This window comes from Aulostomus chinensis, chromosome 11, assembly GCF_037954235.1.
Source record: "Aulostomus chinensis isolate RoL2024-O1b breed Wild chromosome 11, RoL_Achi_v1.0, whole genome shotgun sequence".
NCBI classification, from domain to species: domain Eukaryota; kingdom Metazoa; phylum Chordata; class Actinopteri; order Syngnathiformes; family Aulostomidae; genus Aulostomus; species Aulostomus chinensis.
This window is the reverse complement of record NC_141330.1, coordinates 26,597,071-26,621,324: the sequence shown is the minus strand read 5'-3', so window position 1 is coordinate 26,621,324 and position 24,254 is coordinate 26,597,071. Positions and strand designations below refer to the sequence as shown.

At 45.4% G+C, this 24,254-nt stretch overlaps 1 protein-coding gene across 2 annotated transcripts in view; it reads left to right on the top strand.

Moving 5' to 3' along the window:
• Positions 1–2,544, top strand: part of LOC147253884 (uncharacterized) — a 6,493-nt gene extending 3,949 nt beyond the window's left edge. The window contains exons 1-2 of one of the 2 annotated variants that reach the window (XM_086219226.1): positions 1–575; positions 1,806–2,544. The exon at positions 1–575 is cut by the window's left edge and continues 3,949 nt beyond it. The gene's annotated coding sequence lies outside the window, so the exon portion shown is untranslated. The other variant, XM_086219227.1, reaches the window with a different exon arrangement.
• The last annotated feature ends 21,710 nt before the right edge of the window (positions 2,545–24,254 follow it).

The following is a 24,254-nucleotide window of genomic DNA, read 5'->3' as shown; positions in this document are numbered from 1 at the left end:
AAACTTCTGCTTACAGTCCAGTGCGTTTTGTTTGTTTGCCACTTAGCTTGTCCACACACGGAGCGCTTTTCTCTCTTTATTATGCAATGAAACTGAGCAGATTTGTAGCAAAACCTTCCGTGCTGCTCCCTTTTTAAAAAAGAAAAACAAACTCACAAGTCAAATGAATTTGTGAGGCTCTTGTGGAGAGGAAGTTTAGTTTGCAGCAGGCACCAGTCGACTTCGCCCACTGTGGCCAAATCCTCAGAATGGAAAGTCGCTACTGACTGTCCTAGAAGTTGCTGTGTGACATCATCAACTCATTTGCATGATATGCAACCTGCATGTCAGGGGTGACACATGGCGGAGAAAAAATGTGCATCGTCCAGAGAGACAAAAAAAAATGAGTGAAAAAGACCTTCAGTATCGATAGACCTTCAAATGAACTTCTGTCTGTTGATGCTGTTGTATTTTATATCGCAACTCAACCGGTGAGACTGACGTGACCGGGCTGCCCTCCAGTGGCGCCAAACGTCTCCTGAGGATTCAAGAGCCCACAAACACACGACTTCTTCTTCGCTGCTCGCCTCCACTGAGTAAGCAGAGCCTGAGTCTGATGGTCAGATTCATCCAGATGTGTTTTGTTCTTCTGGCGATAGAAATGTTGAGACCGTTTCTGGCGGGCGCTCCGTCATATACAACTGCAGGTGCGTTTGAGCCCTGCTCGGCGCCGCATCTGCCAGGGCCTTAAGACTTTGTGTCCTTCTAAGAGAGTAGTACTCTGAGGTTGTACTTTCATGACTTCATTTCCACTGCAGTATTGACATTCACTTTCACAGAGACAAGCAGGCTTGGTTGCCATCATCTGAAGTCAACCTTTAGGACTCGGGGCTCGCTCACATCGATCCACTGCCACTGTGTGACACGTTAAAAGTGTCATAGATTTAATCCCTGACAAGTTTGAAAAGATGCAAAATTCATGGCGCAGTATGATTAAGACGCTGTGAAGGATTTGGGTTCTGGGCTCGACTGCTTTGGTCTCTGGCCGTATCCAAGGGAGTCGGTACCTGAGGGGGAGCTGCCTCACACTCGTCATTCTTTTGTCCTCTTTTTCGGGTTTGTTGATAGAAAAATGTCATCATAAAATGGCCGCGCGAGTTTCATAAGGCTTGCCTGAGTGTTACAAGAGTGTTTAGAGACTGTTCTGAGCAAGTTTGAGCTCAGTTTTGAGGAAAGCGTGGGATCCGAGTTTAATTGTTCCTCATCCTGTATGTGCACTTGTGTAAAAATATTTTCTAGGTATTTGGGATATTGTTTATTCAGCTACTTTTACAGACTTTTTGAAAGTATACATGTTTATAGCAGTATTTCTACAGGTTACTTAAATGGATGAGTTTGTTGATTGAGAAACTTTCAAAAGGGGAGAATTTACTGAGCTTATTGAGTTGAAGCTATGTATCATTTAAGAGTTACAGTGCAAGAGATGAGGGTTGTGCCTCAGAAATACAGGATTGTCATTGTTACCGACAGCGGGTTTGTAATCTGTTCCTGCTGGAACTGGGACTGGGCTTTATGTGACTCGAGTAAAAGCCTCAGTGAGGAAACGCTGCATCACTCCTTCTTTATTCCTCCTTTTCAGGAGTGTCACAACTGCAGTGCGAAGAAGTTTCCCGAGTTCAGAGGCTTTCAAGCTTGTTTTACAGGACAAATTAAACCATGCGTGCTCAGAAATGTGTAAAGGTGACGTTTACGATTTTGGGTCTTTGTAAGAGGCAAATGTTGTGAGGTTTCAGCTCAACCGATTCATTTTCATGGCGTTCTCACAGGTGTCCAGAAGCTCCGAGCCTGTTTCTCAGGCCGAGGAAGGCGTGTAACTCATCAGCTGACACTTCCGGACCGTTGGTCTTTATCTGCTCGCAGACTCTGTTGGAGCTCCTACGTCCACATTAGTCGTCTGTAAATGTGGAGTTTAGTGTTCTGAGCCGAACACTGTCACAGTGAATGAGTTGTTCACTTTTCGCCCTAGGATACCACTCCATTACTCCAATCTTGACGACAGGTCTGCCTGTGACGCTGAAGAAGTGCTGGTTATCAGTATGAACCTAATGTCGTTCCACTTTACCTGCAGAGGAACGCTGTGACTCCGCACAGCGTATCTGGTTTCTGGCTGAAACAGAAGCTTTCTGATCAAAGGAGAAGCTGTTGGAGCTGAAGATCAAACAGTACAACAGAAACATGCATTGAGATTCAACAAGAACAAGGAAGTGCTGCTTCCCTCTCAGTGGCACAGGTCACAGCTGCCCCTGCGTGTGGTTGCTGGACTCAGCGACGCTGCCCAGTCCCTCAGAGCAGGAGGATGCTGCATGCTGTGGTGCATGGCGTTCTGCATAGGGCTCATCAACACCGCTGCTGTGGCTGCCCGCTGCTCCTGGTCTCTCACCCTCCCTCCCGACTCCTGTCCTCTCAACGCCACCCCCCCAGATCTGCTGTTGTATTCTTTAATGTGTCCAGTTTGTTTCTGCTGGGCAGGCTGTTTCCCTCCTTGGTGCTTGCTGCTGCACATTCTCCCGTGTAATTAAATGGATTTATGAGGAGTTAAGTGTGTGTACAACTGTAAATTAGCCAATACTCTAACAATGTTAGAACAAGAGAATAGAAGTCATTGTGAGTCTTGGACTCACATTGTTTTTGTTGAGTTATGATCTCCTTCGTCCTCAGAATACCCTCCGAGTCTACCCTGCAACAACCGCGGTTCCTCTGAAGACTGCTGGGAAAAGAGGGCTTTCTTCAAGGTATGGTGGATACATTTGAAGTACAAGCAGGAGTATTTGCTGGTACAAGTGAGCGATAGTCACATGACTGGCTACCTGCTGGGTTTCTGAGGTGTTTTCTGTGGGAAAAGACATGAGCAGACAACTGCAACTTGCCAGAGGCAGGTGGCGTAGACTCGACCACATTCTCTAGTTGTGCGAGTGTCTTATATGCTGTCAAGGTCACCAGAGAGGGAGAATTTGTCCTCCTCATTAGTGGAAGCATCTTTTCTCTCACAGCATCGCAAACCTTTGTAAACCATGGCCCGAGTTTCTTTATCTTCAGGTTGCTTTGGTCTCTTGTCCTCTGGTATCTTCCCTCCTCCATCGTCTCAGAAAATAACTGAAAGTCTCTGCATTTCTTTGGTTTTTGTCACTTGGCCCTTTACAAAGTCGCCAGACCAAATGTCAGTGAAGGATTTGGTTTCACTCCTGTCACTCAAATTAAAATCAAAATTAAAGTCTTAAAAATGCAGACCAAAGGACGCAGATGTGAAACTCTGAAGGGGAGAAGAGAAGAAAGAGACAAATGAAGCTATTTAAGCTGAGAACAAACCAATCAGCCTAGGATAAAGCCAAGACGAGTGAAGACTCAAGTTAAATTTCCATCCCTCCATCCATCCCTCCATCCATGTTCTCCCTCTTCTCCTGTTGAGGGTGGTGGGAGTGGAGCCTATCCCAGCAGCCTTCCCCCTGGACAGGTCACCAGTCCATGGCAGGGCCAACACATAGAGACAGACAACCATTGGCTCTCCCAGCCACGCCTACGGTCAATTTAGAGTCTGGATTAACCTGGTCCCTCTTGATGTCTTTGGACTGTGGAGGAAGCTGGAGTACCAGAGAGAACCCAGCAGGAACAGGGAGAACATGGAGACTCACCCAGAAAGACCCCGTGCTGCAGCCGGGGCTCCACCCACAACCTTCTTGCTGGGTGGCCACAGTGACAGCCACAGTGACAACCACTGCTCCACCGCGCTGCCAATTTAAATTTAATTTATTAAGTTCATTAGAAGATATTTAAATGTGTTGTTCATTTTATTTGCCAAAAAAAATCTGATGGAGTTGAGGGTGCATCACTGCCTCGCGGGTTTGAGTGCTGCTGGGGCTTCTGGAGACGGTGAAGTGGTGAATGTTTCGAATAGAATAATCAGTATTTGTTAAGTTGTTAATCGAGAATTATTTTTCCAATCAGATATACTGTGTGGCTTTTGTACCGTTCAAATCAGATGTGAATATAAGAATAATAATTTATGAAATAACACAGTAACAAAGAAAACTAATTGGGAGTATTAGATCAGGCACTCAAGAGGACACAGAAAAATGAAGGACAAAGGGATGATACAGAGATGAAAGAAGAAAATGATAATACATAGAAGTGAGAATGAGGAGTGGGGGGGGGCACAACGGTATGCTTTCAGGGGCCCAGAAGTCCTATGAACACTTCTGTAAGGCCCAGACTGCCTGTAAACAGCCGGATCAGGAGCCAGGACATGATTCCCTCTGGGGGTTGGTGCTCGTCACCCGGAACAGGAAGACAACCAGACAGGTGTGTGGGGGCTCAGGTACCCCAGAGGGGTGGCTGGTGTACATTCATAGGGGTGCTGATAAATTAGTCACAGTGAGCTGGTGTACTAGTGTGTGTGTGTGTGTGTGTGGGGGGGGGGGGGGGGGGGCTGGTGTAGTCGTCACGAGGGCTGGTTTACTCATCGCTGGGAGGCTGATGACTAGTCATGGGGGGCCGGTGTACTTGTCAACTCCCTCTCAGTGACACGTCCCTCAAGAATTCAGGACAGGAAGTTTGGAACTGTTGTAAATAAACACAGACGTGACAGATACGTTGAGTCAGGGTGCAAATCTCCTTCAGATACAAGCGCATATTATTACTGATTGTATTCCATGAAAATGTCATGGCGAGTGGAGAAGTGGAAGCAGCTCTTAAAGGTTAGCTCCCATTCAGTAGGACAAGGCTACATCTGAAAGGTTAAACACTTTCATTACAAAATAACAAGATTCCAGCACAGCGCAGCAAAGGCCCCGAACAAACAACCGCCGCAGGTTCAATAAGTGTGTTGTGGCGTACAATTCACTCTCCCAATTTCATTAGGACTCACGCCCCTCTGCCCTCCTATATAGAAGCAATCACTCTCTTCATTTGTCAAATTCCTTTCATGGATTGTGTGTCTGTTCACAACTTCATGTAAGTGATGCAGCTTTGTGGTTGAGGCGAGCATCACATCACCACATCATCACATCACCATCTCACCACATCACATCATCACATCACATCACCACATCACATCACCACATCATTACATCATTACATCACATCACCACATCACATCATCACATCACATCATCACATCACATCACCACATCATTACATCATTACATCACATCACCACATCACATCATCACATCACATCATCACATCACCACATTACATCATCACATCACCACATCACATCATCACATCACATCATCACATCACATCACCACATCACATCACCACATCATCACATCACATCACCACATCACATCACCACATCACATCACATCATCACATCACCACATCACATCATCACATCATCACATCACCACATCACATCACCACATCATCACATCATCACCACATCATCACATCACCACATTACCACATCACATCATCACCACATAATCGCATCATCACATCACCACATCATCACATCACCACATCACCACATCATTACATCATTACATCACATCACCACATCACATCACCACATCATTACATCATTACATCACATCACCACATCACATCATCACATCACATCATCACATCACCACATCACATCATCACATCACCACATCACATCATCACATCACATCATCACATCACATCACCACATCACATCATCACATCATCACATCACATCACCACATAACATCACCACATCACATCACATCACCACATCACATCATCACATCATCACATCACATCACCACATCACATCACCACATCACATCACATCATCACATCACCACATCACATCACCACATCACATCACATCATCACATCACCACATCACATCACCACATCACATCACCACATCATCACATCATCACCACATCATCACATCACCACATTACCACATCACATCATCACCACATAATCGCATCATCACATCACCACATCATCACATCACCACATCACCACATCATTACATCATTACATCACATCACCACATCACATCACCACATCATTACATCATTACATCACATCACCACATCACATCATCACATCACATCATCACATCACCACATCACATCATCACATCACCACATCACATCACCACATCATCACATCATCACATCACCACATCATCACATCACCACATCACCACATCATCACATCACATCATCACGTCACATCATCAAATCATCACATCATCACATCACATCATCACATCACATCATCACATCATCACATCACCACATCACCACATCCCATCATCACATCACATCATCACATCACCACATCACATCACCACATCACATCATCACCACATCACAAAATCACATCACCACATCACAAAATCACATCACCACATCATCACACCACATCACATCATCACCACATCACAAAATCAAATCACCACATCATCACATCACTTCACCACATCACCACATCACATCACATCATCACCACATCATCACATCATCACCACATAATCACATCACATCATCAAATCATCACATCATCACATCACATCATCACATCATCACATCACATCATCACATTATCACATCACATCATCACATCACCACATCACATCATCACATCACATCATCACATCATCACATCACCACATCACATCACCATATCACATCATCACCACATCATCACCACATCACAAAATCACATCACCACATCACAAAATCACATCACCACATCATCACATCACATCACATCATCACCACATCACAAAATCACATCACCACATCATCACATCACTTCACCACATCACATCATCACCACATCATCACATCATCACCACATAATCACATCACCACATTACCACATCATCACATCACCACATCACCACATCATCACATCACCACATCATCACATCACATCATCACATCACATCACCACATCACATCATCACATCACCACATCACCACATCATCACATCACCACATCACATCACCACATCATCACATCACCACATCATCACATCACCACATCATCACATCACCACATCACAAAATCACATCACCACATCACAAAATCACATCACCACATCATCACATCACTTCACCACATCACATCACCACATCACATCACATCATCACCACATCATCACATCACCACATCACATCATCACCACATAATCACATCACCACATCACCACATCATCACATCACCACATCACCACATCATCACATCACCACATCATCACATCACATCATCACATCACCACATAATCACATCATCACATCACCACATCATCACATCACATCATCACATCACATCATCACATCATCACATCACATCACCACATCACATCACCACATCATCACATCACCACATCACATCACCACATCATCACAAAATCAAATCACCACATCATCACATCACTTCACCACATCACCACATCACATCACATCATCACCACATCATCACATCATCACCACATAATCACATCACATCATCAAATCATCACATCATCACATCACATCATCACATCATCACATCACATCATCACATTATCACATCACATCATCACATCACCACATCACATCACCACATCACATCATCACATCACCACATCATCACATCACCACATCACATCACCACATCACATCATCACATCACCACATCATCACATCATCACATCACCACATCACATCATCACATCTCCACATCATCACATCATCACATCACCACATCATCACATCACATCATCACATCATCACATCATCACATCACCACATCATCACATCACATCATCACATCACCTCATCACATCATCACATCACCACATCACATCATCACATCTCCACATCATCACATCATCACATCACCACATCATCACATCACATCATCACATCATCACATCAACACATCACCACATCATCACATCACCACATCCTAGAGAATAAAGAGCAGCTGAACTGTCACTTGCCCCGACCCCATTGAGATAATTGAATGTGTCATTCGATGAGCATTTGATCGACCTGCCTCTCTCGCATGGAGGCGCTGCTCCTCACTGCTCTGCTCTCACTGGGCCACCTGACCACATCTGACAGATAAACTCTTGGACAAATGGCAACTGGTTTGTTTTCCTTATTTAGAAGGTTTCCTTCGAAAGACCACAGAGTGAAACTGCAAGAACAAAATTATTAAATACAGTTTTGTAGTTGCTTGGTAATTAACCCCTTTAAAATATCAGAGGAGTTCACAAAAAAAAGTTTACCTGCATATTCATTATAAAAGGCAAACAAATGTTACCTGCCACACCTGAGACTATAAAACATTGGACTCGTTTTATGCCAACACCAAGGAGGCATCTAACTCACTACCCCTCCCACCCCTGGGAAGATATGCCCATACACACACACACACACACACACACACGCACGCACGCACGCACGCACGCACGCACGCGCACGCACGCACGCACGCACGCACGCACGCACGCACGCACACACACACACACACACACACACACACACACACACACACACACCTCCTTCCTCACAATCTACAGCTTTTATTTGTGGCTAAATATCCCACATTGCTTTGCTGCATGCAGGGACGTTACTGCAGGTGTGACAAGGTCACAACCTCTGTGCCCCCCGAGGTGAGGCAATTGGGACGGGTATGATTATTAACCCCCTGTGTTGGAGTGTGAGTGTGAGTGTGTGTGCACGTGTGTGTGTGTGTGTGAGACAGCTTTTGTTGTGGTTTTTGTAAGTCGGTAGTTCAAGCGCTGCCTCAACACATCACCTGACTTCACTTCTTCTCAAGTCACCAACTAACAGTCTTCTACTCAGCCTCATGACTGGATGCAGCCGCCACGTGTAGCAGCGCTCCACCGTCGCCGTCCCTCCAGCTTCAAGCTGCACTGCTGCTCTGTTGTGTTGCAGGTTCATCGCATTTTACAGTGAATTTGAGTCTCTGAAGTTGCCGCAGACATGGAGAGACTAATTGCAGCGACTATTCTGTTGTGTGGCTGCTGCATCCTAGATATCGAATTAGATGAAGTCATTCCTGGAGCAGAAACCTGATTCCTTTAAGAGTGTGACAGCTCTCTCTCCCCTACACAATGAGGGGATGAGAACAGAGCCACCCCGGGGAATGAAGAACGTACCCCAGTCAGGAGGGGAGGAGCTAAAATAGAGCGTTTCCTTGAACAGGCCATGTTCCACCTCATAAATATGATGGAGGGGGACGGCAATTCCAGCTGAAATGAGTTTTCACAGGTCTCTTTATAATAGAATTCATATAATGCTGTTTTACACTGTGTCAAGACTTTATTTCTACTGGGAGGGGTGGTCTTTTTATTTGGTGTTCCATTGATTCCGTGCCGCCGCCCTTTATCAGGCTGCTCAGAGGACTTGCAGTATTCTACAGAAACTTGACTTGTGGACCATAATGATCTCATTTGCATTCATTTACGGCCTATAAAAAGAGACACATTGAGCTCATCGCAATTTACTTCCCTCCGCTCGTCCAGTGCAGGAACCTTCACACAAGCAGAATTCAAATGAGCTTCTTCAACAAGGCTCTATCATCATTTTGGAGGCATAAAAGTGTATTTGCTGGGAATTTCTCCAGGACAATCAAGAAGTAATTTGCTGAGTATTTGCTGACCACATATATGTTTGGTTTAATTTGCCTGAATGGCATCTTCCCATCTTGCAGGGTTGATTCCATATTCAGACGAGCTTAATTCCCATCTATTCTCATTCAACTGGCTGTTCCTCACTTCAGTGTTTGAATACCTTTATTTGCACATTCTAATCTACAGCATTGTGTTGCGCGACGGGAGCTGAAGTCCCGAGCAGCCAGGGATTAGAAGCTGTAACCTGCTGGACATTTCCCACACATGCTGTCAAAAATAAATGAGTGGAGCAGCTATTAGATGAAATCATTTCCATACAGGACATCTGCGCACGTGTGTGTGTGTGTGTGTGTGGGGGGGGGGGTGTTCCTGTGAGCCTATAAACTCTGCAGAACAGCATCGGGAGGATTTATCTATAATTCATGGCAGTGAGTCACTCGTGTGTCCAGTGTGACCTTTTGTTGCACTTGTTTGGGGTTGCTAGGATACAGATCCTTCTGAGATTACAAAGAGAGGCAACAGATGAGCTCTTTAGGAGTGATCCTCCCTCACAAGCGACGCTGATGTCTGCCAAGAGCTCCAGGCTTTTCTCTGCTGGAGCTGCGAGGTCGCTCAACAGCTACATCTCGAACCCTGAACTTAGCCCACTTCTGCTGATCGGGGGGCTGGGGATGTTTACGGCTGCTAATATGGATTCTCTCCTGTCGTCTGCCGAGCTTCTCGAGCAGGCTGTCCTCCACGAGCCATCCACCCAGATGTTCAGTTCATAAAAATTGAGCCAACAGTCTAATCAATGTTTCAATGTAAAGGTTCCATAAACAGCTACTCAAAGTCCTCACTAAACACACATACAACATTTGAGACAGAAGACAAAGTTAGCATTTCATGGTGGGTGCAGTTGAGAGAAATTTAGCATTTGATGTCAAAACTGTCGTTACAAACAGAGTCGAACTACAATCCCCACAATCCCCCAGCACTTGACACACCTTTAAAACTCCTTCTATTTGAATTCCCAGCTCCTCCTCCCTGAGGCTGTTGTGTCGTCGCTGCAGCCAGAAGCCTCCCACCTCCTCAGGCCTGGCAAACTCTGGCTCACGACCCACAAGTGGCTCACAAGATATGCTGATTTGGTCGCCTAATAAAACGTCCTGAATTCCTTCTCATTCCTTTTTTTGTAACAATAAACCACTGAGCCATGTCTTGGATTCTCTCAACACTTGCAGTTTCCTTCATAATCCTGCCAAACTCTTCCCACACAAGGGATGGATGTTTGGTCAGTGAAAGAGAGTGCTAAAATGTGACGCGCACTCCTAAAAAGTGAAATAGGGTGGGTGCTGGATGAGAGGACACCTTAGAGGAGCCCCGCAGGAGAGTTCTGCACACCAGAGGCTGCAATTCAAAGAGCTTGTATTTTCTCCGGGTGACGTTTACGTCCTGCTCCTTCCAGAGAGAGAAAACCTGCTCACAAACAGACGACTAATAAACGCAAGGCACCTAGCCTGCTAGCTCCTTCATCAAGTCTCAGTTTGTGTCATGGTAGCATTTTCAAACCAGTTGACTCAGACGAACGCTGCTTGACATTTCTGCCTGGTGGAAGGCAGCTTCCTGTCACGCTTGTCTCAGAGGTGCTTGTTTGGGTGAATTGTTGAGTCTTTTTAAACTAAATTAATTTACGGAGCGTTTCTACTCCAACTGTAACATCATCTGCTGGGATTTGATGCCAGATAAATAAAGTTGAACTGACTGGCCTGGACTGAGCAGGGGTGCGGAGTCGTCCCTCTACAGCCCCGGTCCCCCTGGGTTCTTGAACCAGTGCTGTTCCAGAATGCCTGAATCTCAGTTCTCGGAACTGAGCTGGTCTGGAAGGCCTTGGTGGTTGCAGAGCAGGAGGGGATGCATCAAATCCAGTTGCTCATGTGAAGACGGGGAATATAAAACAGGAACAAGATTCCTGCATTTGTGTAACTCCCACAAGGCTGATGCATGACTTAACGGGTCTTGGACCGCAAATGTCATGTGTGTCACCAGGCTATGGCGTAGCGAGGAGACAGGGAGGGGGGGACATGAAGGATTTGTGTGTGAGAACACAATAGTGGTTCAGAATAAGGTCCAGAAACAGGCAAGGAACCTGTTCCATGTCAGTGGGGGGACCTGTAGATGCTGGGACTTTACTAGACTCACAGGAGAGCAGAGTCACAAGCCAACAGGAGGCAAACTGGATTTACAGTTGAACAGTTTAATACAATGAAACCAGAGCAGTAACACTGAGGACAAAGCCTGTGAAACGCTGGCACGAAGCAGATACTGCAGGATCAGAGAAGAAATGGCAACGTGCTCAAGTTTAATAAAAAGTCCAAAGCCAGGACCTCCTCTCCCATGACCAGGTGTCCGTCCTCTGATGCCCCCATCAGAAGCCGGTTAAGGTTTTTACAGCCAATGCCGCTCCACACCTGTGGAATCTGACGCCTGCTCAGATTCAGGTGATGCTGTCTCCATGTTTGTCCCCAACCAGTTTAGTCTTAAAATTTACTGATGTTACCTTCAAGTCGGTGTGCAGATGCAGGCAAATGACTGATGTCCCACATGTTTGACTGATGTAGTGGCACATCGGCAGGCCCTGCCTCCACTCTCAGTTGCCGTGTTGTGCCTTTTCTGGAACCCTGTAACTTCCTGCTGGTGCTGTGAGGTCACACCTCACATCCTCGTCAGACCTTGAAGAAAAACCTCCTGCTCATGGCCTCATATTCTTTATTTCTGTATTTTCTTAATGAAAAGGCCTATTCTGGACAATGGAAGAAAATTACAATTGAACATTAGATGACTGCCTCTTTTCTCCTGGCCCCCCTCCGCCCCCGCCCCACCCCTCTGCCGACTGACTCCCTCTGCATTGATGGAACATCTGTAGCCATGGATTCAGTCTCAGTGATCACTTTCCTAATTAAACCCCACAATATTTAATTAAGAACCAGTGCAGTTTAATTATACAGATTTTTCTTTCCCTTCTTCTGTTTGGTCTCTCTCCCTCTCTCCCTCTCTCTCCCCCCCCCCCCTCTCAGGGCTGATAAGGAGTTGGGGGGTTGCAGCCCAGAGAGGCTCGTCAGTTGAAACATGGAAGTAATTACTGTTGACCTCGTGCTGATGTCTTCCATTCTCACTCGTCTCTCCATTCAGACCCATCATTAATTCACGGAGGAAACAGTGTTGAAATGTGATGAATGCAGATGCAGATGCAGAGAAAAGAGGGCTCAACATCGGCTCCCATGGCTTCCTTTGGTCCAAACCCCCATAGGCCTCCTGCTGGGTTCCCCACCATCATCAGAACAACAAGCATGGATTCATTGGCAGTGAACTTGAGGTGCATAGATGATCAACTGTCCTGCTGCTTGACCTTCAGTGGAATGAAAACATTCAAACTTTTTTCTTGTATTATTTGAGCAAGCAGAAGGCCGTCCCCTCTGATCCTGGATCTGCTCCACCTTCCTGCTGGTAAAGGAAGGTTCTGGTGGCTGCTGTTGCAGGATGTGCTTGCTGATGGAGAATTGTTGGGTGGAGGTTCATTGAAAGAGGGAGGTGCTGGACCTGCTCTACTTGGACAGAGTCAGGACAGAACTTTGGTTGGGGTTTGGTGACACACAAATAAAACTGACTTGACTTGACTTAACTTACTTCATTCACCAACATCTGACTGAAGAGGGAAACTGAAGAACAGAAAAAGGAGATTTGCAGAAATGGACCTCTTTGTGCAGCAGGTGAAGGCACGCCTTACTTTCATATACAGGATCAGCGGAGGACATGAAGCAGGTCTGGAGGAGGTGGAGAAGGTCTGGAGGAGGTGGAGAAGGTCTGGAGGAGGTAAAGCAAGTCTGGAGGAGGTGGAGAAGGTCTGGAGGAGGTGAAGCAGGTCTGGAGGAGGTGAAGAAGGTCTGGAGGAGGTGGAGAAGGTCTGGAGGAGGTGGAGCAGGTCTGGAGGAGGTGGAGAAGGTCTGGAGGAGGTGGAGCAGGTCTGGAGGAGGTGGAGAAGGTCTGGAGGAGGTGGAGCAGGTCTGGAGGAGGTGGAGCAGGTCTGGGGGAAGTGGAGAAGGTCTGGAGGAGGTGGAGAAGGTCTGGAGGAGGTGAAGCAGGTCTGGAGGAGGTGGAGAAGGTCTGGAGGAGGTGGAGAAGGTCTGGAGGAAGTGGAGAAGGTCTGAAGGAGGTGGAGAAGGTCTGGAGGAGGTGGAGCAGGTCTGGAGGAAGTGGAGAAGGTCTGGAGGAGGTGGAGAAGGTCTGGAGGAGGTGGAGCAGGTCTGAAGGAGGTGACTGAGAAAGCTCACGTCCTTGTCAATCCTGTGCCGATCACCACACACTTGTATTTCTATCTTTGTGAGGACCTTCAGAGCACCTATGTAACCTGGTGTAATTCTTTGGTGAGTGAAAGAAGACAAATAAATGTGATCTGCAGCAGCTGAAATGAAATCAGCACGAGTAGCTGATTGGGAAACATGAATGATGATTGTCCAGCATGTTGGAGAGCCAAAGATTCCCCATCTGCTCTCTTGTTTCTGCCCCAACACGGTCAAAGACGCGGCCGAGGAGCTGAGGGTGGGACTGGCTGTCAGATGGAAAAACAGTTCCTCTGTTAGGAATGTTTGACCACCAACAGTAACAGACACATGATACAAAAACCTTGAATTAAAAAAACATACCGTTTAATAATGTTTATATTATCCTGCCTTGTTATTCGGGTGTGAGTGCTTAGGCTCTAGAGTCAGTTGTCCTGTGGCAGTGTTGGCACTGTTAAACCTTCTTGGTCACACAAGCACATGATTTGGTCGAACCCTTTTTTGGGTTATTATATTAATAATATAATATGATTGAAACTTATTTGCAAAATGTTTTACTTCATGACAATATGTGACAAATGTGATGCATCTAGAGGCACCGCACAATGGCCCCAAAAGAATGGCATCATAAATCTGGTCAATTTTCAAAATAAAACACCACAGGAAAACTCCCAATTGCGAAGCCAGAAAGACACAACATAACTATGAACTCTATGAACACGTGTTACAAAAACATAAACCAACCATGACCAAAATGTGACACTGCTGAAACGTTGCCATCATCATGCACTCGCGTGAATGCAACCAGGTAAAAATTCAACTCCCACTCCTAAATAAAAGGTCACATGTGGCCATTTCGGTTGCAGTCTGGAGCCCTGCTGAAGCGCCCAAAAGGCAGTAAAACCAGAGGAATTAACCTGAGGTTAATGCAAATTAATCACAAAGAAAGTAAAAAAAAAAAAAAAAAAAAAAAAAAGTACAACTTTGGCTCGAGGTTGAAGAATATCATGTTTACGTTTAGAACAGACAGTTAAATTAAAGTTGTCTTCTTGTTGGACATTTTAACTATTGAAAATGGTTTTCTGTCTGGACACTGCTAGAGAAAGGAAGATATGGCCATTAAAGTTAGTGTCGCTCTTGAGTGGGCAGGCAGAGAAGACGTGCCATATACCAAATAACAGAAAGTGTATAAAAGTCCAGTCAATCTTATTTGAACAGTGCCAAATCAGAACAAAAAAATATAGGTCTAAAACCACACTTCTTCAATGAATTACATCCAACAATTCTCCATCAGCAAGCACATCCTGCAACAATGGCGACAAAAACCTTCCTTTTACCAGGCAGGAAGGTGGAGCAGATCCAGGATCAGTGGGGACGGACGCCTGACCGAATGGGGGGAAAGAGAGCAGGAGAGCAGGGCAGAGACAAAGAAAGATAACGGGAAAAGACAGAAAAGAAAAAAGAGGGAAAGAGACAGAGAAAGGGAAAGGAAGGAGAAAGAATGATGGATGGACGGGGATGTGAACAAAGCGGAAGGGGAGATACAGAGGGTGGGGGGGCACACTGAATAGTCTCAACAAAAACAGCAATAGTAATAATAAACCTGCTCATAACATTCCCCTGCTACCTCAGCAATCAACTAAGCATAATGTAGATAATTTTTTATGTTAGAACAGTACTAAAACTACTGATATGAGTACTACTAATACATTTACTAAGGGGGGCAGGTTGAGCCTCTTCAGGTCTGTAGCCTCCTGCAGCAGCAGCAGTCAGGGATCTGGGAGGAGGGGAAGCCCAAAGCCCCAGGGAAGAAGGCGAGTTAGTTACAACAATGAGTACAGGAAGACAGAGAGGAGGAGAGAGAAGCCCAGTGAATCATGGGAGATCACCCAGCAGTCTAAGCCTACAGCATTTTGGTGGTGTTGTGAATAGAGATTTTTGGAGTTAGTTCGACACGGGCTTGTACCTAAAATTGCCATTTCTGTTGTTTTTTTTAGTATAGGTTTTAGTGAAAAGCTCATCGAGTCCTCCTTCTGTTGTGGCCTGTTGTTTTCTTTTTGTACAACTTGTGAAACCTGTGTTCTACTTTTTGCTGCAAAAATAAACAGCTCTTCCATTTCCAACTTGGAAACTTTGTGTTACTTCCCTCCTTTCCCCTTTTCCCCAAGCCAGGTTGTAACAGACCTCAAAAAACATGAATCAAATATGACCGCAGCCACCATGCGGCCCAGGAACAACCTCTGAGTTGCCCAGCTCGTCGTACCAGAAGAAGAAAACATATTTTGTGAATCTCCAGATATTCTGACAGGATTACAGACTGTGAATACAACACTCAACCTGCAGTGGGTTGTTGTGTGTGCTTAGAGGAGGAAGTCATTTACAAAACAGTAGCTTGTCTCTCTCAACCTGGAAAGGTAGGAAAAATGCTAATTGTTTTAACGCTACACGGACTGACAAATATTCTATACTTTAATTCATCACCAAACCCAAACGCTATGGTGCGTTCAGGCACAGCCCAAGAGAGCACAACAGCAGCTTCCCTTTGTGTTTCTTGGATATTGGTGAAGAGGAAAGGGGCCTTTATAGATTTCGAAACCATGTTAGACTTCATGCTGGCATAAAATGTCCTGTCAGAGACTTCAGACATGCGGGGGCTTGAACTTCTTGCTGCAGATGTGTTTGAAATACTGATAGAAGACCTTTGGAGAGCAGACGAATCCACTGATAAAACTTGATACCCTACAACTCTGTGTGTGTGTGTGTGTGTGTGTGTGTGTGTGTGTGTGTGTGTGTCTGGTTGTGTTTACATTAAAATGCTCGACTGAGCCAACCTCTAAAGGGGTTCCGTCACCTGGGTCGGTGGCGTCTGCCAGAGCTCTTCCCCTGCCCAGCCTCTGGTCCGCCTGAGTCTGTTTCCCTCATATGGAACATTGTCCTGACCACAGCCTGTCACCAATAGTTTTCAACTGTAATTTATGGGCCTCTCCCCGACCCACCCATCAGCACTGAAGCATACATGCTTGTTTAGAGGAACCACGTCACACAAGACCGGGCAAGAACACCTCGGGCCCTGTAGCAATATGCTAATCACCTCAACTCTTTGTCCACCACAATGCCCATCTTTTGTCTGAGTCTGTCTCTTTCATGCTCGTTCTGCAACTCTTCAAGGCTTCAGGAAGATAAGACCCCAGCTACTCCCCCCTCAACTTCCTCCATTTCAACACCTCTTTTCTCCCACTTCCTTCATGAAACATAAAAGGATTTCAGGCCAGAGGGGAATGGCTGGTTGTACAGAGGTAAGCTCTTTGTTCGAGGGCGAGGTGCATGTACTGTACAGTCCCCATGGCAGCAACCTAATTCAGCTGCATGTTGATGTCCAAATGAACAGGGATACAGGATTTCATGGTGTTGCATAAAGCAGAGTAGGATACAGCAGTGGCTCTTTGCTTGATTTCCTTTCCTCTTCCTCTTTGTTTGACCTGAGTGAGAAGCATCACTGGCAGAACCACTTAAGACCAGAACCCTTCGACAGAGGGAGGGCTAACAGGATGCCGTTGCCTGTGCGTAACCAATAAATGGTCCAGTTTTGTATCTGTGTCCAGGCTGGAGGCTGGAGGTGGGTGCTGTTGTAGGAGTAGTGGTTTCCTACTTCACTTAGTATCACAAAACACTTGCTATTGGTTTAATACACATGAAGGTAGAAAAAAATAGTGACGACTTTTCAGTGAGACATGTAAAGACAGGAACTGTTCACACACTTTTGCCTGTACACCATTTGTTTTGTTTCTTTGTGTGCACTTCATTTTATGATGCAGATTGATTTGATTTTTGTGTGTATTTCCATTGCCCCCCCATCCACCGTCTTTCCTCTTACTTCAGTTGTCTTATGACCAGATCTGCTATTTTGTTTTCCCTGTATTCATTCGCTCATATGGTCTTATGGGTGTGATTCAAGTTTTAAAGTGGTAACAGGAGCCTTGCTCCAGCTATCGTCCATCCATCCATCGTCTAATTGGTCGTCATGGTAAGGGTCGCGGGGGGGCGGGGGGGGGGCTACAGGTCACCAGTCCATCGCAGGGCCAACACACAGAGACAAACAACCATTCACACTCACATTCACACCTACAGTCAATTTAGAGTATTCAATTAGCCTCATCTCCAATTGCATGTTTTTGGGCGGTGGGAAGAAGCTGGAGTACCAGAGAGAACCCACACAGGCACAGGGAGAACATGCAGACTCACTCACACAGAAAGATCCTGTGCTCCAGCCGGGACTCGAACCAGGAACCTTCTTGCTGTGAGGCCACAGCGCTGACCACTGCACCACCGGGCTGCCACTCCAGCTATCAGTCTTTTCCTATCCTGGGCTGCACAGCGTGACCCACCCTGCCATGTGGGTCTGTGACCACACGTTCCTCTGACTGATGACAAAAGCTGCTGGTCTGCAGCATGTGGAGGCATCTGATGTTACAGGAATTCAGAAATAAAGATTTTTCCTGCGCACCACAGTATTTTCATGTTCCCCCTAAATTGTAAATCCAGCTGAAAAGAAACAGAAAGAAATCAGAGGACACAAGGACATAAAAGCAGTTCCTCTCTCTGAGAAGAAGCTGCATGCAGGGGACTATCACCTCCCGCCAGTGGGACCAGTGTCCCTGCTGAGTTTTCTCTGGTGATGTAGTTACTACACAAAGGAGCTGCATCACTCCACCTACGTGCTCCTTTTATTGCAGAGAAATCTCAGAATTTCCATCAAGCGAGGCAGCAGTCATGATCTCAGGGCTGTAGTTTCATGGGCTCCCTGACTTCTTGCAGCACTTTCGAAAGAATCTGACCGCCTTTTCAAAGATTTCCCAGTTAACAATGTTAAGTATATTTCAGCGTGTTGCCTTAATCAATTTTATTTTCTTTAACTCTTTAACTCCACGAACCAACATATTGTTTCTCTTCTTCAAATCACAACAGTTGTATTTGATTACATAAAAGCGTTTGTAGGAGAATCTCAATGTTTCCTGGGTAACAGTGATGAGTTATTATTGTGGCCTCCTTATTTACTCTCTCTCTCCTTCTCTCTCACAGGGGTCACACTACTGGTCAGCTTTGGTCGTGACCTTTCCTATTGTGACCTCTTGTTATGTTTGGTTAAATGTACACACTGCAAAACCTGAAATATCACCTCTGCTTGTACTGTATATTTGGACTTTGTGTTAAATGAAACCCTCATGAATGTAACTGCTTTGGGGTCAATTTCTAATCTATGATGAATGAAATAATTTTTAATAGGCAGCATGGTGGTGCAGTGGTCCTCCCTGTGGCCCCCCAGCAAGAAGGTTGTGGGTGGAGCCCCGGCTGGAGCACGGGGTCTTTCTGTGTGAGTCTCCATGTTCTCCCTGTTCCTGCTGGGTTCTCTCTGGTCCTCCAGCTTCCTCCACAGTCCAAAGACATCAAGAGGGACCAGGTTAATCCAGACTCTAAATTGACCGTAGGCGTGGCTGGGAGAGCCAATGGTTGTCTGTCTCTATGTGTTGGCCCTGCCATGGACTGGTGACCTGTCCAGGGGGAAGGCTGCTGGGATAGGCTCCACCCCCACCACCCTGAACAGGAGAAGAGGGGGAACATGGAGGGAGGGATGATGGAGGGATGATTTTAATGTAATCATGAATATTGTTATTGTCATGATATATATATATATATATATATATATATATACACATATAGATATAGATAGATAGATAGATAGATACATCTCTATATAGATATAGATATAGATATATAGATATAGATATAGATATAGATATAGATATATAGATATATATATACTCATTCGTGTACCGACTTGATAAGAAGTCCAAGTCAGCAACATGATTGTTTCGGAGATCATCCTGGAGTTCTCTGAGCCTGTAAGATCAAACTTGTTGAGTCTCCTAAATATCTCACGGTGAGATGGTGATCATTTTCTTCTAGATATAACTGACATTAAATGAGACCGATGTATTGTTGCTCAGAGCCAGTTAATCATTTCAAACAGTGATGAGACCATTGACAGATATTTCGAGCTTCTAAGGATCTTGTTGACTGTAAATTGTATAGATGACAGGCATTTTTTTGTTTCAAGACAAACAAGAAATTTAAAATCTCCTTATTATAAAGACTGTCTCTCCCAAGACTGCCATAATCCTAAGCTGTTTTGGAATCAAATCAGCAGTATTCACAATAAATGCAATAAAAGCTCCATAAATTCACATAATCACAAAATTGTTTCTGATCCTTCAATTATCACTAAAACCTTCAACAATTTCTCCTCAATTTGTTGTTGGCCATTTACTGATTCGTCCAGCTCTGTTATTACTTCTCAGGCTCAGAGGCAATGTAGTTTCCCTAGATTGATTTTACCTGATGAAGTTCATCAAGTGGGGGAAGGCTTGGCTCAGAGGAAGAGAGCCTGTCTAGCGACCGAAGGGTCACTGGTTCGATCCCCACTTCCCCTGATGACCATGACCATGACCATGTCCAAGGCAAGGCAGTTTTATTTGTAGAGCCCCTTTTCCCCACCAGTTTGTCTCCAGGCTTCATGGCATCATAACAACATCCTCTGCCCTCAGAGCCTCACATCGACTGAGGAAAAACTCCATAGAAAACCTTTAACAGGGAAAAATGGGAGAAACCTCAGGGTGAGGAGGGGAGGAGGATCCCTCACCAGGAGGGACAGACGTGCAGGAGATGTTGTTACAGACAAGAAAACAGTTTATCATACAAGTGTCCTTGAGCGAGATACTGAACCCCTAATTGTTCCTGATGGCCCTGGGATGGACTGGTGACCCGTCCAGGGTGAACCCCACCTCTCACCCTATGTCAGCTGGGAAAGCACCCCCCCCCCCCCCCCTGTGACCCTTAACAGATAAGTGGTATAGAAAATGGATGGATGGAGGACATCAAGTTATCTGTGGACTGCGGTGGTGCAGGTCCTGATGAGATGATATTTAACTAGATTGCCTTTAATATAGTGATATTTTCCCTTGCTGGTTTATTCAGCTTGTTTGTTTGGTTTTTTTTGAACATTTACGTCCATCAGCAAAATTATCAGCAAATATATGAATGGGGATCTCCTTTATCCCCAAAATTACAAAATTCCTGTTATTAGTGCCACTGCTAAAACTTTTGAAAATGTTTTTTCTATCAAGTTCTTTCACCTCATCAGTCACTCCAACATTTTATTACAATTCCAATCTGGTTTCAGACAAAATTCTCTCCTACTGATGTGTATTCATCCAGCAAAAATAGTCAGTTTGTAGGCTGAATCTTTGTCCATCTTGATCAGGCATCTAGGTTGTTGCTCTTGTTATCCATTCCATTTCACTGGACTATTGAGGGTCTTCCTCTGGTTCAGTTCTTACCCTCCCAAGAGGCATCACTTCAGGGTTGTCAGTTGGATTATGTTATGGAGAAGGTGTGCCCCAAGGTTCTACTTTAGGTCTACTTATTTTCTCTGTATTCATAAATGTTCTACTATGAATTTGCCCACCATCATATTCCCCTATATGCTGATGATGCTGTCTCTAATACATCATGTTCTGGAAGAGCACATTCAAAAACCACTGCACTTGAGAAAGTCTGTGACTTTAAATACAGTTGTGGAACAAAACTTTCCTTTGCTCCCACATTGATTTTGATTATTTAAAAGAAAAAACAATTGCAGTCTGAGCTCTCGCTATCTTTCATTTAAATGTTTTACTTTTCGGGTGTGGAAAAGAGTTCTCCCTCGTCTAGATAATTCTCATGTTGTGTATCATAACACCTCACGATCCCATCAACATGCTCTCAATGTATCAAACAGTCTATGTAGGTGCCCATGTTGTCCTCACCATTGCTTCATGCGTGATTCCCTTACTTGGCTCTCACTTACATATACAGGCTATTTGCACCGACAGCAGTTCATTTTTAAATATATACACTTTAACTATCGAACGCAGTGAGTTCCAAAATTATACAGTGATCTCACCCAAGGAGGCTGTACAAGTTCTGTTTATAATTGATCTTCATAAAACAAAAATCTACCGTTGTGTTGTTCTGCAGGTGAAGGGTTTGTGTTCCCTGTGGGAGAAGAGTGGATCTGAACATCTCTCGAGGGGATTCTTCTGGTCAGTCACCAGTGTTTATAGGATGACACTGGAACAATGCAGAGGAGCCCCCCTCCTTATACCCCCTTAACACCCCTTAACACCCCTCAAACCCCCTACAAGGTGGAGCACACCTTCCTTCCTCACAGAGCTTTGCGTCCATCTTCACTCTCATTCCTCTAAATCTCTGCAGTGTCACGGCTGCTTGGAAACAGCCGGCAGGAGAGGCCGAGGCTCTGGAAGGTTGTGTCTCTCGAGATACGCACTCAAACCCTGGCGAGTGTGGGTGGGCGTGTGCACAAACACATGTGCTCTATGCATGTATTTCAAGTGTGCGTGGGTTCCACAGCATATATGAACAGAACTGGCCGTGTATGTATGAGATTCATTTCACTGTTCAGGTGACAGCAGCTCCCGAAGCACATGACTGCCACCTGTTGTCTGAGAGCTGCATCACATTGGCTTCAGTCCTCATCTCTCAGGCTGTGGAGGTGATGATCACGTGACCAGCACCACTCGTGTAGCATCTGTCTGAGTTTCAGCCGTAGAGTCTGGAGCAGGACAACAGACAACTCTGCTTCCCACCAGCAGTGTGACAGCCACTTGTGGGGATGCCATCAATTCCACACCTGCTCTCCAACAGTTGCTGCCTACACAAGTGTGTCATTTGCAGTCAAGTCCACCAAGTCAGTCAATGTGATACTGCGACTCCGTGTGTTCTTTGGCTTCAAGTCATTTTCGTGAATCGATCAAGTCTGCGATGGCTTCTTGAACTCCGAATCATCATAGTTGATGAAGGGCGCCGACGTCTCTCCTCAGGGCGCCGACGTCTCCCCACGGGGTGCCGATGTCTCTCTTCACCCATTTTTAAAATATTATTCATAGAAAAATAGACTTGGTCTTAAACTTCTGCATGACATAATCAAATTAAAAGAATGTTACTGTCAAGTTCCTTCTGTCAGGACAACTTATACACAGTAGAAAACATTTTAATGAATATAGAAGGAACAGTAATTATTGGGTTTGGTGAAAAACGGATCTGCCTTTAGGTACGTCCTGGCAGTTAACATGCATGCTCTGCACTTACCTGCAACCGGGAGCATGTTACAGCCGCCTGAAATGAGGAAGCACACAGCACCATCATACTTCCTCCAGCACAGAGAAGCAGATCTAACCGGCCGGGGGCAGCGGGGGCGGTGGGGGGTGAGCAGCAGTGAGTCAGAGGCCATCTGCTCAGGCGTTTCCTGTAGCGTGGATTTCTTGCATGACGATCATATGTTGCGATGATGATTTACCATCTTGACTTAAACTAACAAGCTCTGTTCCTCCTGCAACTGTTCCCAAAGTCAGTAATGAAACAGCCCCCCCCCCCCCCCCCCCATGTTAATACGAACATGTGTGTCATTCTGCACTGGAACTGCAACTGTGGAACTAAAATTTAGCTCATAATGTTTCAGTATGCTTATTGAGTGGGAGCTGACATCTGTGGAGTCGATGCTAATCAATCATATTTCATAGGTATCTGAAATGTTCAGCCAGTGCAGTGGCGGAGTCTCGTGGTGACCAGGGGTGGTCCTGGCCACCACTGGTCAAACTTTGGCCTACCCGCTGGCCACTGCCACCAACTAACCAACCAAATTTGGCCAGAAAAACCCCCCGGAGTGCTGCTTCCGCTGAGCTGTCGTTACGTGCTGCTGTATGGACGCATTTTACTGCAACACACAACACTACTCAGGATTCCACGGCATGGGAACAGAAGAGTTTGGATTTGGATGCAACACCTGTGGAGGAGTTTTTGCATGTACGGAGTGTGAGGTAGGGCCTAAGTTATTTCTGTGGAAGCTCCTTCTTTTGAAAACGACAGTGTTTTTGCCTGATTTAGTAACATAATTGCGCTTTCTGGCACTAGCATGCTATGTGAACACTACTGCTTTCCAGACCGCTTTGAGCAGCTAGATGAAGCCCTGAGGGTAATACCTCGTCGTGACTGATTAAAACTGTTGGCCAGCAGCAGCATCAGTGAGTGTTCCCAGATTTAATGATATATGTGAGAACAAATTAAGGTGATCTAGGTGTTTTTGATATTAAAATAGCCAGAATAAAGTTAGAATAACAAATAATAAAGTTTTCTGGCATCCTGTCAGCTATGTCATTAGTTTGAACAGGCCTAACACTATCAAGAAGAGCCTACTTCAGAGGCTA